At 41.1% G+C, this 17,313-nt stretch overlaps 4 non-coding genes across 4 annotated transcripts; all 4 read right to left on the bottom strand.

Moving 5' to 3' along the window:
- Nucleotides 1–62: 62 nt before the first annotated feature.
- On the bottom strand, nt 63–144 carry trnas-gcu (transfer RNA serine (anticodon GCU)). Its single transcript has one exon. It is a non-coding gene; the product is annotated as a tRNA-Ser (tRNA).
- A 1,010-nt stretch (nt 145–1,154) lies between these two features.
- trnas-gcu (transfer RNA serine (anticodon GCU)) lies at nt 1,155–1,236 on the bottom strand. Its single transcript has one exon. It is a non-coding gene; the product is annotated as a tRNA-Ser (tRNA).
- Nucleotides 1,237–2,752: 1,516 nt separating this feature from the next.
- On the bottom strand, nt 2,753–2,825 carry trnak-uuu (transfer RNA lysine (anticodon UUU)). The gene has a single exon. It is a non-coding gene; the product is annotated as a tRNA-Lys (tRNA).
- A 12,790-nt stretch (nt 2,826–15,615) lies between these two features.
- Nucleotides 15,616–15,697, bottom strand: trnas-uga (transfer RNA serine (anticodon UGA)). Its single transcript has one exon. It is a non-coding gene; the product is annotated as a tRNA-Ser (tRNA).
- Between the last annotated feature and the right edge of the window lie 1,616 nt (nt 15,698–17,313).

Here is a 17,313-nt window from a genome sequence, read left to right on the forward strand (position 1 = left end):
CTGCTTGTAAGAAGTGGAATGAGAAATTTTAACAACCCAGAACAAAACTTAACATGCAAAGCCGACAAGAATGGGATTCGAACCCATGCGTGCAAAGCACAATGGATTAGCAGTCCATCGCCTTAACCGCTCAGCCACCTCGTCCTCTCTGTGGCAAATTTGACCATAAAAAATTCCGTCTTAAACTACAGCTGGTATAATTTTGATCTCAAAATTGGAGCCTCATTAGATACAATGGCCTCGCGTGCAGAGGAAATGAATTTATCCTCCTTTCACAAAAATAGAATCATTATTATCTAAATGTGGTACCATGTAGGGATGTTTGAGGTTGTTTGATTTGAAATTGGGCGAAACAAAAGCAATTGCACTTAGGATAAGTCAAATTTAAGGTTGGGGTTATTACAATCTCTTCAGAATATACCCAAATATGGAAAAAAAACTATGTCAAATTATAAAGGGCTTGCTTTCCAGGCAAAATGTGGTGGGATTGATGTCCGCACTCCTCAGAAATCTTTTAGGTGCTCTTCTGGTGAGAGGCCTTAATGATCATCTTATAAAGACAAACCAACTTATGTGCAAATTCAAATTTGTTTAAAATCGGAAAGAAAAAAGAATCTGCCAAACCATGAAACACTACGGATTTTCCATGTCTCACTGATCGAACGCAAGACTCTACTTGATACATTCAACCACTCTGAAAAACACTGATAAAAACCAACAAGCTTCAGCTGTGAGATCTATTCCTTTTTATGTATCAAGGAATGGATCGTTTGGTCAGAAATGGTTCGTTAATTTGGAAGCTCTAAGAATACATCAACCGAAGGGGAATTAGCTCAAATGGTAGCGAGCTCGCTTAGCATGTGAGAGGTAGCGGGATCGACGCCCGCATTCTCCAGTTGTCTTTCCTTTGTCCTCTGTGGAGGAAATGATTAACAGCTGGATGTGGCAAAGGTGGGTGCAAAATAAAAGAAAGACAGCTCTTTCACATTAGCCTGAAGTCACACTCAAAATTCTTCATGATAGATTCAATCGCCCAAATGTACTTCGTGTAGGCAAATAGAAATTTTGCGACAAAACCATTGTTTGAAAAGCCTGCTTGTAAGAAGTGGAATGAGTAATTTCAACAAACCAGCACTCAACTTGCAATGCAAAGCTGACACGAATGGGATTCGAACCCATGCGTGCAAAGCACAATGGATTAGCAGTCCATCGCCTTAACCGCTCGGCCACCTCGTCCCCTCTCTTGTAAGTTTGACCATAAAAAATTCCGTCTTAAACGACAGCTGGTATAATTTTGATCTCAAAATTGGAACCTCATTAGATACAATGGTCTTGCGTTCAGAAGATATGAATTTATCCTCCTTTCACAAAAATAGAATCATTATTATCTAAATGTGGTACCATGTAGGGATGTTTGAGGTTGTTTGATTTAAAATTGGGCGAAACAAAAGCAATTGCACTTAGGATAAGTCAAATTTAAGGTTGGGGTTATTACAATCTCTTCAGAATATACCAAGATATGAAAAACAAACTATGTCAAATTATAAAGGGCTTGCTTCCCAGGCAAAATGTGGCGGGATTGATGTCCGCACTCCTCAGAAATCTTTTAGGTGCTCTTCCGGTGAGAGGCCTTAATGATCATCTTATAAAGACAAACAAACTTATGTGCAAATTCAAATTTGTTTAAAATCGGTAAGAAAAAAGAATCTGCCAAACCATGAAACACTACGGATTTTCCATGTCTCACTGATCGAACGCAAGACTCTACTTGATACATTCAACCACTCTGAAAAACACTGATAAAAACCAACAAGCTTCAGTTGTGAGATCTAATTTGGAAGCTCTAAGAATACATCAACCGAAGGGGAATTAGCTCAAATGGTAGAGCGCTCGCTTAGCATGTGAGAGGTAGCGGGATCAACGCCCGCATTCTCCAGTTGTCTTTCCTTTGTCCTCTGTGGAGGAAATGATTAACAGCTGGATGTGGCAAAGGTGGGTGCAAACTGAAAGAAAGACAGCTCTTTCACATTAGCCTGAAGTCACACTCAAAATTCTTCATGATAGATTCAATCGCCCAAATGTACTTGGTGTAGGCAAATAAAACTTTTGCGACAGAAGCATTGTTTGAAAAGCCTGCTTGTAAGTAGTTGAATGAATACTAAAGAATACTGCTCCTTATGTGGAACACACCAAACTCCAGAGAAGCTGGAAGCACCACTGCGACTGAACTTGTGACATCATCACAGTTTACGCAACTTCCTCCAACATCTATGTCTCTTGAGGCCTTTACAAAATATATTTCTGACACTGATTTTTCTGATGAAGTGCTTTGTTTTATATCCACTTAAATGAAGCAAACAATGCCCTTGATGTTTAAACTGCACCAACGTTGATTTATCTTTGTAATGTCTTGTGTTCTGTTCCATTCATTACAGATTGTCCAAATAGTGAAATCTAAGTGAAAAGAAGCCCTGATATAAAGCAGAACTATTCATGATAAATGCTCTTAACCTGTTGTAGTTTCAATGAATGTGATCAACACTCTACAGCTGGCGTATTTAAGGTTATTTCTATTGTTTATATAGAATTATTCTATAGTTTATATAACTTACAAATGAGGATATAACGATGCAGCTAACAGCAAAGCTACATAGAAGGAAAAGCATCAGCCAGGCTCTGTCAGAGGAGACAGTGTAGAAACAGAGTGAAGGCATAGAGGGAAGTACAGCTTAAGTGGTAAATTACATTTCTACACCTGAACAGGGACTTGAACCCTGGACCCTCAGATTAAAAGTCTGATGCTCTACCAACTGAGCTATCCAGGCCCTATGAGAGTGTGCCTGAGTGACAGCTGACATCTGAAACACTTCCTGAGTCCAAAGCTGTGATGCTGTTTTCTGAACAAACGCCTAGTTGATGTGAACTTGTGTTGCAGCCACTGAGCATAAAGACGAAGGCCTTCATGGAGGGAAACAGGGAGTTAAGGAGGAGTGTGAAGAAAAAAGGAAGAGAGCAAGTCGGTGGGAATCTATCTGCAGCAGAACAGTGTGAGGGATGTGTGGTCAGGAATGGAAAAGCTCACAGGCTTTGGGATAATGTGGGATCAGACAGATGGAAGAGTTCAGACAAACTCAGCATGCTGCTGCCTCCTGCTACAGACCTCACATCCTCCATGTACCAACAGCTTCCCTGCCACACCTCAGCACATCTACATGAAACTATCACATCTATAGGAAAATAAACTATCGCCTCATCTGAATACAAACAAAAGAGATGATTGTGGATTTTAGGAGGAGCAGCAGTCAGCTGAACACCGTCTCCATCCTCGGTGAAGAGGTGGTTGAGGATTACAGATACCTGAGGGTTCACCTGGACAGCAGACTGGACTGGAAATGCAACACTGAGGCTGTCTACAAGATGGGACATTCAGTAAACTATTCCTATAACTGTATGTATGCTAACTGAGTTGGCATGGGTTGGTGCACTGAACACATGTTACAGAGTTTAATATTTCTGCATCTTTTAGTAAAAACAGGAAAGAATGAGTGTATATTTCCAGCCAAATTCCCAATAAAGCTGCTCTCATCCACATATTTTTCTGTTTCTTTGGTCAGACGGATAAACTGAAAATCAGCCCATTAAGACTACGTGTCAACTCGTGGTCACTTAAAGCATGTCCAGACTGTCGCTCTGCTCTAATAAAATCCTGATTTTGTAACCACAGCCTCATGTGAGAAAATCCCCCTTCAGGTGACTTAAAGACAACATGTTGGCAGCGATTTCAGCTGCACTTACATGCAGCGTGATGTCCCACAGAGAAAGTTAGAGGCAGCAGAATGCCATGAAGGTTTCCTACACAGTCTATCCCGTGCATGTACGCTGGGACAACATGGTGGTCCAGTTAAATGGACGAGTACACCTGGAACTGAAGCTGGACTTACCTGTGCATGCAAGCGTTCTGAATGTCCTGATCAAGATAAAAATATGTAACATACAGAACAAAAAGCATCCATCTCCAGCTGAAAACATGAAACCTGCAGACTACACATAAAATGTTCCACTGGGGACACCGACCCAAGTTGGTTATTAGGAGGAAATTTCATAAATATCCTCAAAACCAGTTTTCCTCAGTGTGCAGACTTCAGGTTTTTGTTTTAAGTTTTGTACAAAGAAAATAGACTCAAATGTAACCTCTCTTCAATGCATATTCAGAACTTATTTATATCTCTTCCAGAAAAACTCTGTTTTGATCGTTTTCTTTAAAATAAAGATTTTTAAAAAGCTAATTGACTATGTGCTCTGTTTTACAGAGCTTTTTACTCAACTCATCTTCTTTCCAGAACGCACCCACGACAGCACACACCTGAAGGTTCCACTGAGGCGAATGTGATAACCACTACACCACGGAAACTGAAGCCATGCCTATTCACCAGTGTTCCGGAAGCCAAAGAATGAGGTAAGTTTTCCCAAATTTTGTTGTTAGCGGAAAGAGATTTTGGAGTTGCAACAAATTGAGTCAGAAGTGTGATTGTAACACACTCCTCTGGGAGAGCATGGATAAATAGAAGCATCGTAAATGAATATGCAAGAAGAAACCAAAAAAGTTTCAACTAGCAACACAGAGGTGTGACGTCACATACCAAAGATCCTCTAAACTGGAATTGATCAATTGTGCAATCTGGTGTCATTTCACAACTGACTAGCCTACTCAACTCATCTTCTTTCCAGAACTCAACCATGACAGCAAACACCTGAAGGTTCCACCGAGATTTGAACTGGGATCACTGGATTCAGAGTCCAGAGTGCTGACCTTTACACCATGGAACCCCTTCCACAGTCAATTTACGCTCTCAGTCATGCAAATGCTTGACAATGGAAGGGTTTTAGCAACGTGTTTTTTTGTCAATTTTTCAGTGATACTTGTACAGCTTGTATTCTCAGAATTGGCACGACAGTCAAGCAACACATTCTGTATCTTCTTCAATGGTCAAAGGTTAGAGTCCGCCTGTCAAGCGGAGGAACAGGGTTCGATTCCTTGACCGAAGGTTGCCATTTTCGCTCAGCAGCTAGGGATTCGCCAAAGTCCGTTTCACACCATAGCATGAGAAAATCTTTTGAAAACTTGCAAAAATTGACTTTACATGTCAAGAATAGCAGATGAGGCTCCCCTCCTATACGTAATTATGAATATGTTGATGTTGCTATCATTAACGTGCAGTCATACATCTTCAAACAAGGATGAAATAAATAAAGGAGGAGCAAGTAATGTTTCCGCCCAGTTTCGAACTGAGGACCTTTAGCATGTGAGGCGAACTTGATAATCACTACACTACTGAAACTGAAGCCATGCCTATTTACTAGTGTTCCGGAAGCCAAAGAGTGATGTAAATTTTGTTGCAAACAGAAAGAGATACTCCTCCAGCTTGTATTCTCAGATTTGCTCCGTATGAATGAATTGGATTCATTCTGAATTGAATGAATTGTATTATAATTACAATTAACTGAACTCCAATTGGCCTGAATTGGACTTTATTACTGAAGTGCCCTGAGATGACATTTCTTGTAATTGTAATAGTTTATTTTGGCAACATTTTAAACAAACTGACATTATTCTGTCTTGGGAAACACTGCTGGTGGAAAACATGATACTGGCTGCTGAAAAACTGGCAGAAGTGGACCTTCCAACGTGACAGTGACAGGAAGTAATCAGCTGAAGTCGTCCAGAGATTAACAGAGAACACAAATCAACATTCTGGAATCCGGACTTCAGCTCCATCCAGAATCTGTGGTTGGAACCACAGACCAGAAGAGACAGAACAGAAGCCTTCACAAAGCTGTGATGTCATCACTGTAGTGACATCACAATCGATGTCATCTCTGATCTTGTTTGACATCACAAAGTTTCTACAGGCCAGACATTTTCACTGCTTTTTCACAGCTGGTCAGGAGTTTATCTGAAGAAACACGTCCAGGTTTTGAAGCAGATTTGAAAGTCACAGCAAACGGTTTTCACATCGCCTAAAAAACAATAATTAGTATCTAAAATGATCATTTTAACAAGCACTTAGAAACAACGCTTACTGTTTCCCTTCCTTAAGAACGGCTTCTTGACAGCCACCCTTCCATGGAGCCCATCTCTGATGAGGCTCGGGTCAACAGCCGATGGATCAGCTGAAGGTCCAGATGCATCTCTCAGCTCCTGTCTCAGGTCTTTGCTGGATTTTTTCCTCTTTCTTAAGGACATCACTTTCAGATATTGTTCATCTTCTGTAGATAGTTTTTTAGGTCTGACACTTCTTCTTTTGTCCTCCACTTGTCCAGTTTCCTCAGATGTTTTAAGGACACACTGCAGAGCAAGACGCTGGAGCAGATTCTGGCAGGCGCTGCCGCTCAGAACTGTGACAGCGACACAAAGGAAGCTCATTTAGAAACACCTGCTGGGACGTCTGAGGAGAGCCCATCTGCACCTGTTCAAAACGTGGCAAAGAAAGCCCTCAAAGTGTGCCCCGTTAGCTCTAAAGCATTTGATTGTGTCAGAACACTGAACAGACACACACAGTGCCACACAGACGATCGGCCCTATCACTGCATCCACTGCAACAAGCATTTTAAACACATGCACGGCTGAGAAGACACCAGATTTACGCCATTTCACTTAGTCCACCAAGAAACATTGACAGCATCACCTTACTTTCTCCTTTCATTCCACTTCCTGTATCTCCATGTTTATTTGTAATTACCTTTGCCGAGCTCGGTCCACATTCACAAAACAAAGAGTTAAATTCATCAGCCGCTTCAGTCAGATGGCCAAACACCTTATTGTCCTTTATGAAACACTTAGGTTGATCTGGTGATCAAGGCTTATTCACCATTACATTATTTAGGATGTTCCATGGGCGCTTCATATTATTTTGATTTATTTGTAACATTTTATCATAATGTTGCTTCTTTGCTTGCCTCAACATGTTGCTCAGCCTGTTTTTGTACATCTCAGCGTTTTTCAGCAACCTCTGTTCTAGTTTTGATGAAGTCTCCATAAAGTTTATTTTTCTTCTTACATGCATTTTTTAATGCCTTTGTTATCCGAGGTTTCTCAGCATAACTATGCTTATGTGAACATAAACCTGTTGGACAGTGTTTATCATGGAGAGATAAATAACAGTTGAAGAATGAATTGTCTGCAGTGTTTACTTCATCTGTATGAAACTCATTCCACTCTTGTTTTAAAGCTCATTTCTGAAGCATTAATTGCTTTAACAGTCCTTACCCTTTCATATCTACGCTTTTCTGTTTTCTTCCTCTGTAGCTGATCATTAAATGTTGCAAATACAGCTAAATGATCACTTATATCACTTATTACCAAACCACCTTGAGTTGGAAAAACTGCGCTATGTAACTTTGCTGGAGCTGGACCGGCCCGGGAGCTGAGTGGAAGTACTTCGACTTGCTTTCTGGCACACCTACCACAAAAACAAATAGACCCTCTCACGCTCCCAGGTACATTTGATTACTCTTACCTTCTCGGTCTACATAGCTTGCACCTTCTGACTCCTCGCCGCTTTGTCAACAAACGTGAAACGTGAAAGTGAAAGGGTGTTGTATTTACGACAGTGTAACCGTACATTACCTCCAAGCCTGTAGGGGGAGCTCCAGAGTGGGCTTTTTGAGAAGTTACATTGTATTGCTTTAACTATTTGTAGGAGATCTCTTTCTACAGAGGTAAAAACAGTTTTTAAAAAGTCGGATGGTATTATGTCCAGAGTACAAGTGGTTGATTTCAGATGCCGAACAGTTTCCTCTAGGATTTTTAAATCAACAATATTAAATTGTGACATAACGTCACAGTTATTTCTAGGTTTTAGACACAGATTAGTTTTCTTGTTTGTCTGTGTTGCGTGAATGTTTTGTCTAATTGTTTTGATTTTTTGGCTAAAAAAGTTGGCAAATTCGTTGCATTTCTCTGTGGAGAGGTCTGGGTTTGACTGTTTAGGAGGATTTGTGAGTTTTTCAACCATAGCAAACAGAGTTCGAGAATTGTTGACATTCTTATCAATCATTTCAGATAAATGCAGCTGTCTGGCCTTGCACAGCTCATTGTTATAACTACGCAGGCTTTCTTTGTACAGCTCAGAGTGAATCTGAAGCTTTGTTTTCCTCCATTTACGTTCAGCTCTCCTGCATTCTCTTTTCAGGTTTTTGACCGTAGTGGTGTTTCTCCATGGGGTTTCTGTTTGATCAAGGTGCTCTTGATTCTTATCGGCGCAACAGCTTCCAGTACATTCAAAATTTTTCAAGTTGAAATGATCCAGCAGTCTTTCAACAGACTGCAATGTGTTTGCTGAGGAATTGTGCGTTACAAATATCCTCCCGAGGCGACTGTAATAGTGCAAAGTTGGCTCATGGACGGAAAAACAGAAGTGCTTTGAGCTTTCCACAAGTGATACCTCAACACAGAGGGGGACATGTGCTGCCTGTGCATATTTTTGCCTTTTAAGGCAGGTTGATTATTTTGAATCACCAAAAAACTTTAAGTGCACCATTTCTGTTAATGGAAACTAATGGAAACTCACGGCTCCTGCAAACAAAGCTCAACACTGACACGTACTGGCAGGAAGCAGAAGAGGGTGCCCGAAACTAACTCAATTTGTTTTCACACTCAGGTGGTGGTAGTTGGCAGTGTTCTTCCCCAGGTGGCGGTAGGTGGCCGTGTTCTTACACAGAAGTCGATTTTTAAAACGCCCCCCCCACCATCCCCCGGGGCTGCCTTACACACAACTCTCTCGGCCGGGAAAGTCGGTAGAGAGTGTAATGTGGCTGGCTTTCATGGTCAACAAAAGACAGACAGACAGATACAGACATGATTTCAGCAGTACGTTTATACATTCTGTGTTGTGAGTGAGTGAGGCTATCGACCGCTGGGTCACCTCGACCCGGAGGACAACGCAAGGGTTAAGAAGAGAAAAAAAGACGGTTGTTGCTCTTGTTTATTTTGTCAACAGCCATTCAGAGCAGCCTGAAGACGTTTAATTATGCGACAGCCAATCAGAGCAGCCTGAAGATGTTTGATTCTGCGACAGCCAATCAGAGCAGCCTGAAGACGTTTGATTCTGCGACAGCCAATTAGAGCAGCCTGAAGACGTTTGATTCTGCAACAGCCAATCAGAGCAGCCTGAATACGTTTGATTCTGCGACAGCCAATCACATGATGACGTGATTAGTTAACTGAAAATCTTTTCTTTTTTGGTTCATAATTGTTAATGGTTTCTTTTTGTGGTTATTCTGTTAGTTAGTTAGTTAAGTTAGTTATAGTTATGAAAGGGAATGTTTGAATTGCTACCAGTGTGTGTGCGTGTTATATAGTTCTGTTGAGAATGTGTTTTGAATAAAGTGTTTTTTGTTGTTTGTACTATTTTTTTTACTGGGTACTCCTTTGGTTCCTGAGTTGTGCGTTTGGGTTCAAGTGCTAGTTCTATTAGTTAAACACATGCCACACAGACATGAGTTGTTTTGTTTTAACACATTCAAACCATTAAAATGGTACTCCACTTTCTCCGCACACCTGCAACATTTTGGCTCCAAAGGAGCAAAATGCAAGGTCACATTACAGGGTCTGACATGTTCACTCTTAACTGTAGGCTATGTCAGGGTGTATTTTACTGTAATCTCCAGCAATCCTGACATGGGCCCAACAGTGAGGAGGACCACCACATTGTCCAGATTGAACAATCTAGACACCAAACTGCTGAAGACCTTGTATTGAGAGCCCGCTGGGACTTTCACTGAGGCAGACAGGAAGAGGCTTCAGTGGGTAATCAAAGCAGTAGTAGTATTAGCTAAATGAAGGAAAAACATGAATAAGAAAAATCAGTGGAACTCTGTTATTTTATGTCAGGGACACTTTGTTTTGTCCATTTCTCAACATATTCTTATTCCCAATCATACAAGGCTGTAAGACAAACATAATAAATCCCTGGAATAAGGGTGAAGCTTGTCCGCTGACATGTATACATACACAACCGCCATGAGCAAAAAGTTATTATTTTATAAATCATATTATATTATATAATATAAAACATCTTTTAAGAATAAAAAAAGGCGGTTGTTGCTCTCGTTTATTTAGTTTTAAGGTTAGTAGATGTGTAATGTTCAGCTGTCAGAAATGAAAGGCTAGCCTAATCTTTTGTCATATTTGGCTGTGATCACTTTTTTGTAGCCTATCATAATTTATATAGCCTATGACGTTCTCCCAAACAACCAGCTGTTGTAGTTTCACTTAACTAAAATAAATGCAGTCTACTACCTACAATGGGTGTATAAACAGCAGAAAATATGTTTGATATCAAATTAGCACGCTACTGTCATTTTGGCGTTACTTCAACTTCCGGTCTGCCCGCCGTCATGTTCGAATGTAAGAAACGAAAAATGAAAAAAGTAATTTCCAAAAAACAAATTTTGTCCGTTATTTGATTTTGGTTTTTCGTTTTTTTAGGAAGACAGAAAAATCTGTCTTTGGTTTAAAACGAAAAATGGAAAAAGGACAGCTATTTCCGTTTTTTCATTTTTTCGTTTTGACAGAAAAATGGATTATACTTTGGTACCTGAACCCGACAGCCAATCAGAGTAGCCTGAAGACGTTAGATCCTGCGACAGCCAATCAGAGTAGCCTGAAGACCTTTGATCCTGCGACAGCCAATCAGAGCAGCCTGAAGACCTTTGATCCTGCGACAGCCAATCAGAGCAGCCTGAAGATGTATGATCCTGCGACAGCCAATCAGAGCAGCCTGAAGACCTTTGATCCTGCGACAGCCAATCAGAGCAGCCTGAAGATGTTTGATTCTGCAACAGCCAATCAGAGCAGCCTGAAGACGTTTTATTCTGCGACAGCCAATCAGAGCAGCCTGAAGATGTTTGATTCTGCGACAGCCAATCAGAGCAGCCTGAAGATGTATGATCCTGCGACAGCCAATCAGAGCAGCCTGAAGACCTTTGATCCTGCGACAGCCAATCACATGATGATGTGATTAGTTAACTGAAAATCTTTTCTTTTTCGGTTCATAATTGTTAATGGTTTCTTTTTGTGGTTATTCTGTTAGTTAGTTAGTTAAGTTAGTTATAGTTATGAAAGGGAATGTTTGAATTGCTACCAGTGTGTGTGCGGGTTATATAGTTCCGTTGAGAATGTGTTTTGAATACAGTGTTTTTTGTTGTTTGTACTATTTTGTTTACTGGGTACTCCTTTGGTTCCTGAGTTGTGCGTTTGGGTTCAAGTGCTAGTTCTATTAGTTAAACACATGCCACACAGACATGAGTTGTTTTGTTTTAACACATTCAAACCATTTAAATGGTACTCCACTTTGTCCGCACACCTGCAACATTTTGGCTCCAAAGGAGCAAAATGCAAGGTCACATTACAGGGTCTGACATGTTCACTCTTAACTGTAGGCTATGTCAGGGTGTATTTTACTGTAATCTCCAGCAATCCTGCCATGGGCCCAACAGTGAGGAGGACCACCACATTGTCCAGATTGAACAATCTAGACACCAAACTGATGAAGACCTTGTATGGAGAGCCCGCTGGGACCTGCACTGAGGCAGACAGGAAGAGGCTTCAGTGAATAATCAAAACAGTAGCATTATTAGCTAAATGAAGGAACAACATGAATAAGAAAAATCTGTGGAACTCTGTTATTTTATGTCAGGGACACTTTGTTTTTTCATATTCTTATTCCCAATCATAAAAGGCTGTAAGACAAACATAATATATCCCTGGAATAAGGATGAAGCTTGTCCGCTGACATGCATACATACACAACCGCCATGAGCAAAAAGTTGGGGTAGTTTCGCGTATTACATGGTAAGTGTCGCGGCGAGTTATGCTGTAAGACTGGAGAAGGTGGGAATTGACCAGGAGTTAGGCTACACTGGAAGTCCGGGCAAAGTAGGAAATAAGTGAACGGAATGTAAACTCTAATACACAGTCAGTATTGTGAAGTGTTACCTAAAGTCCTCTGTCATTGTACAGAGACGCTATGATTTGCTTGTACAGCACCTAAAAAAAAACCTCACTGTTCTCTATATTCATAGACACACCCAGCCTCGCTTTCAATATAACACAAGCACTCACATTCTATAATTGCCATCAGCAAATTATATGAAAATAATATAAAACATCTTTTAAGAAGAAAAAAAAAGACGGTTGTTGCTCTCGTTTATTTAGTTTTAAGGTTAGTAGATGTGCAATGTTCAGCTGTCAGAAATGAAAGGCTAGCCTAATCTTTTGTCATATTTGGCTGTGATCACTTTTTTGTAGCCTATCATAATTTATATAGCCTATGACGTTTCCCAAACAACCAGCTGTTTTAGTTTCACTTAACTAAAATAAATGCAGTCTACTACCTGCAATGGGTGTATAAAAAGCGGAAAATATGTTTGATATTAAATTAGCACACTAGTTTTATTTTGGGGTTACTTCCACTTCCGGTCTGCCCGCCGTCATGTTTGAATGTAAGAAACGAAAAATGAAAAAAGTCATTTCCAAAAAACAAATTTTGTCCGTTATTTGATTTTGGTTTTTCGTTTTCTTTAGGAAGACAGAAAAATCCGTTTTTGGTTTAAAACAAAAAATGGAAAAAGGACAGCTATTTCCGTTTTTTCATTTTTTCGTTTTGACAGAAAAACGAATTATACTTTGGTACCCGGACCCGACAGCCAATCAGAGCAGCCTGAAGACCTTTGATCCTGCAACGGCCAATCAGAGTAGCCTGAAGACCTTTGATCCTGCGACAGCCAATCAGAGTAGCCTGAAGACCTTTGATCCTGCGACAGCCAATCAGATCAGCCTGAAGACCTTTGATCCTGCGACAGTCAATCAGAGCAGCCTGAAGACCTTTGATCCTGTGACAGCCAATCAGAGCAGCCTGAAGACCTTTGATCCTGCGACAGCCAATCAGAGCAGCCTGAAGACGTTAGATCCTGCGACAGCCAATCAGAGCAGCCTGAAGACCTTTAATCCTGCGACAGCCAATCAGAGCAGCCTGATGACCTTTGATCCTGCGACAGCAAATCAGAGCAGCCTGAAGACCTTTGATCCTGCGACAGCCAATCAGAGCAGCCTGAAGATGTTTGATCCTGCGACCGCCAATCAGAGCAGCCTGAAGACCTTTGATCCTGCGACAGCCAATCAGAGCAGCCTGAAGACCTTCAATCCTGCAACAGCCAATCAGAGCAGCCCAAAGACCTTTGATCCTGCGACAGCCAATCAGAGCAGCCTGAAGATGTTTGATCCTGCGACAGCCAATCAGAGCAGTCTGAAGACCTTTGATCCTGCGACAGCCAATCAGAGCAGCCTGAAGACATTTGATCCTGCGACAATCACATGATGACATGATTAGTTAACTGAAAATATTTTCTTTTTTGGTTCATAATTGAAGGAACAACATGAATAAGAAAAATCAGTAGAACTCTGTTATTTTATGTCAGGGACACTTTGTTTTGTCCATTTCTCAACATATTCTTATTCCCAATCATACAAGGCTGTAAGATAAACATAATAAATCCCTGGAATAAGGGTGAAGCTTGTCCGCTGAGATGTATACATACACAACCGCCATGAGCAAAACGTTGGGGTAGTTTCGCGTATTACATGGTAAGTGTCGCGGCGAGTTATGCTGTAAGACTGGAGAAGGTGGGAATTGGCCAGGAGTTAGGCTACACTGGAAGTCCGAGCAAAGTAGGAAATAAGTGAACGGAATGTACACTCTAATACACAGTCAGTATTGTGAAGTGTTACCTAAAGTCCTCTGTCATTGTACAGAGACGCTATGATTTGCTTGTACAGCACCTAAAAAAACCCCTCACTGTTGTCTATATTCATAGACACACCCAGCCTCGCTTTCAATATAACACAAGCACTCACATTCTATAATTGCCATCAGCAAATCATATGAAAATAATATAAAACATCTTTTAAGAAGAAAAAAAAAGACGGTTGTTGCTCTCGTTTATTTAGTTTTAAGGTTAGTAGATGTGCAATGTTCAGCTGTCAGAAATGAAAGGCTAGCCTAATCTTTTGTCATATTTGGCTGTGATCACTTTTTTGTAGCCTATCATAATTTATATATATATAAATTATGCAGTCCATCGCCTTAACCGCTCGGCCACCTCGTCCTCTCTCTTATAAGTTTGAACATAAAAATTTCCATCTTAAACTACAGCTGGTATAATTTTGATCTCAAAATTGAAGCCTCATTAGATACAGTGGGCTTGCGTGCAGAGGATGTGAATTTATCCTCCTTTCACAAAAATAAAATCATTATTATCTAAATGTGGTACCATGTAGGGATGTTTGAGGTTGTTTGATTTAAAATTGGGCGAAACAAAAGCAATTGCACTTAGGATAAGTCAAATTTAAGGTTGGGGTTATTACAATCTCTTCAGAATATACCCAAATATGGAAGAAAAACTATGTCAAATTATAAAGGGCTTGCTTTCCAGGCAAAATGTGGCGGGATTGATGTCCGCACTCCTCAGAAATCTTTTAGGTGCTCTTCTGGTGAGAGGCCTTAATGATCATCTTATAAAGACAAACCAACTTATGTGCAAATTCAAATTTGTTTAGAATCGGAAAGAAAAAAGAATCTGCCAAACCATGAAACACTACGGATTTTCCATGTCTCACTGATCGAAAGCAAGACTCTACTTGATACATTCAACCACTCTGAAAATCACTCTGAGAAAAACCAATAAGCTTCTGTTGTGAGATCTATTCCTTTTTATGTATCAAGGAATGGATCGTTTGGTCAGAAATGGTTCGTTAATTTGGAAGCTCTAAGGCTGCGGCTACACGAAAACGTTTTTCACTGTAAACGATACTTTTTCTGATCGTTTCGCTGTCGCGGCCACACGGAGCCGGCGTTCCCACTACCCCAAAACGATAGTTTTTGAGAACGGGTCCAGAGTGGGAAAGTTTGAAAACGGCCTCGTTTCGTTTCCATTATTACAGCGAAAACGTTTTTGCGTCAGTCACACATTGACGCTGTGAGCCAATTTTAACACTTCTCTATTGTCTCACAGCGTGGCGTGACACAGTGGCGTGTGTACTGCATCGTTTCATCGTTTTCATCCGTTTTCGTCTGGACAGCAGCGCGTTTCCGTGTGGTCGCAAGAATTTTCGTACCCGTTTTTGTGTAGCCGTAGTCTAAGAATACATCAACCGAAGGGGAATTAGCTCAAATGGTAGAGCGCTCGCTTAGCATGTGAGAGGTAACGGGATCGACGCCCGCATTCTCCAGTTGTCTTTCCTTTGTCCTCTGTGGAGGAAATTGTTAACAGCTGGATGTGGTAAAGGTGGATGCAAACTGAAAGAAAGACAGCTCTTTCACATTAGCCTCAAGTCAGGCTCAAAATTCTTCATGATAGATTCAATCGCCCAAATGAACCCAGTGCAAGCAAATAAAAATATTGCGACAAAAGCATTGTTTGAAAAGCCTTCTTGTAAGAAGTGGAATCAGAATTAACAAACAACACAACAGCACACAACTTGACGAGAATGGGATTCGAACCCATGCATGATTCTTTCTAAGTTAACTTTTAGCAACCCTGGGTCAATAATGTTATCGTTGTCGGCAGGACTCGAACCTGCGCGGGGAGACCCCAATGGATTTCAAATCCATCGCCTTAACCTCTCGGCCACGACAACCACATACAGGTGTGTTCACCTTTGACATTCAATGGTTACAAATCATCATCTTCATGAAGGACTTCAACTCCTGAGACAGACCTAAGTTATGGCGATCAAGAAAAAGCTTTTTTTTTTGTTTGTTAGAAATGGTCAATCTTTCAAAATGGGTCAGAGGAAGGAGTTGTGTCTTCAGAGATCAATCTGTGCAATAATTAATGTGATCAACGACACGTCTGGCCTTTGTTTTGTTTATTCAAATGTTCAAATGAACTTGTGCTTCTTTCCAGGTTAACTTTGAGCAACCCTGAATCAATAATGGAGCCTCTCCGTCGGTAGCCCATCGACGGCTCGTGACGGAGCCGCCGAGGAGCGTGAGCCACGGGGCCGAGCCTGGTGCTCCGCGGAGTCTCTGTGAGCCGGAGAACAGGAGAACAGAGGAGGACAGCCTGTCCTCCTCTGTCCTCCGGCCCACGCAGCCGCCGCGAGCACCAGGCTCGTCTAGTAGCCTCTTAGTTAGCACTAGATGCTCAACTATGCAACTAACTTCTCTCTATGACTAAATGAATAGCTGCATGATGGTCAGAAGAGAAAACTAAAGTCACTCTTAGTGTATGAACTCACCGTTGTCACTGTCCACTTGCTGTCACTAAACATGTTGCTCACGTGCACTGCGTCCCAGGCTAGTCTGTTAGCCAATTCGCTCTGTGAATAATTCGCTCTGTGCAAGACTCTACTCCCGTTCTACTTCCGCTCTCTCTCTCGAGTGTGTGATCCACTCCTTCCGGTGCTATCGCTAACTAGCTAGCAGTAGCCAGAAGTAATAGCTAGATAGATAGATCTCTCTCTCTCTCTCTCTCTGTCTCTCTCTCTCTCTCTCTGTCTCTCTCTCTCTCTCTGATATTTATAGTAGTAAGTATGTACTGTGTGTAGATAACATTTAGGACAGTTGTCCTGTAGATTAGATTTGTAGATTTTCAGCACCCTGAAAAGTACAAACTTTTCAGAACTAGAGGTAACGATTCAATCAGGTTTACACAGCTATACAAGCACAGTCTAGTTTGGTTGTGGTGGTGTTCATCTTTACAAATCTATACAAAACCTGAAGTGATAATGGTCACTAATGAAGGCTTACAACTGACCTGAGACCATACCTTTTGTACTCATTGAAATGAGAGCCCAAGTGTAAAAATCTATGTGGGTTGTTGATATTGGATTATTGAATAAGTGTTTTTCAATATTTACTTAGTAAATTCTACATGTTGTAATGTCATCTCTGTGCGTTTTCATTTTAATTTCAGGTCAGGAAAAACCCAAAGCTAATGTAACGATGACAATGACACCAAGACTGTTTTTGAATTAAAGCTGCGGTCGGCAACTTTTTTTTAGTCATATTAGCTTGAACTGTCATGGGATTCTGGAAGTAGAATATTAAATAGGCTTTTTAGAAAAAATAACGAAATCTGTAGCTCCCTCTGAAGCCTGTAATGTTGCTTGCAAAAACCGAGCGCTCCCGGCTGTTTTTAACCAATCAAGTTAGGGTGGAGGAATCCTACCTGTCATGCACACGCTGCTGAGCGTGAGTCTGCCCCAGCTTGTGTGCGCTCACACTGGTGTGAACTCACGTGCACAACCTC

Source organism: Odontesthes bonariensis, chromosome 11 (assembly GCF_027942865.1).
Source record: "Odontesthes bonariensis isolate fOdoBon6 chromosome 11, fOdoBon6.hap1, whole genome shotgun sequence".
NCBI lineage: Eukaryota > Metazoa > Chordata > Actinopteri > Atheriniformes > Atherinopsidae > Odontesthes > Odontesthes bonariensis.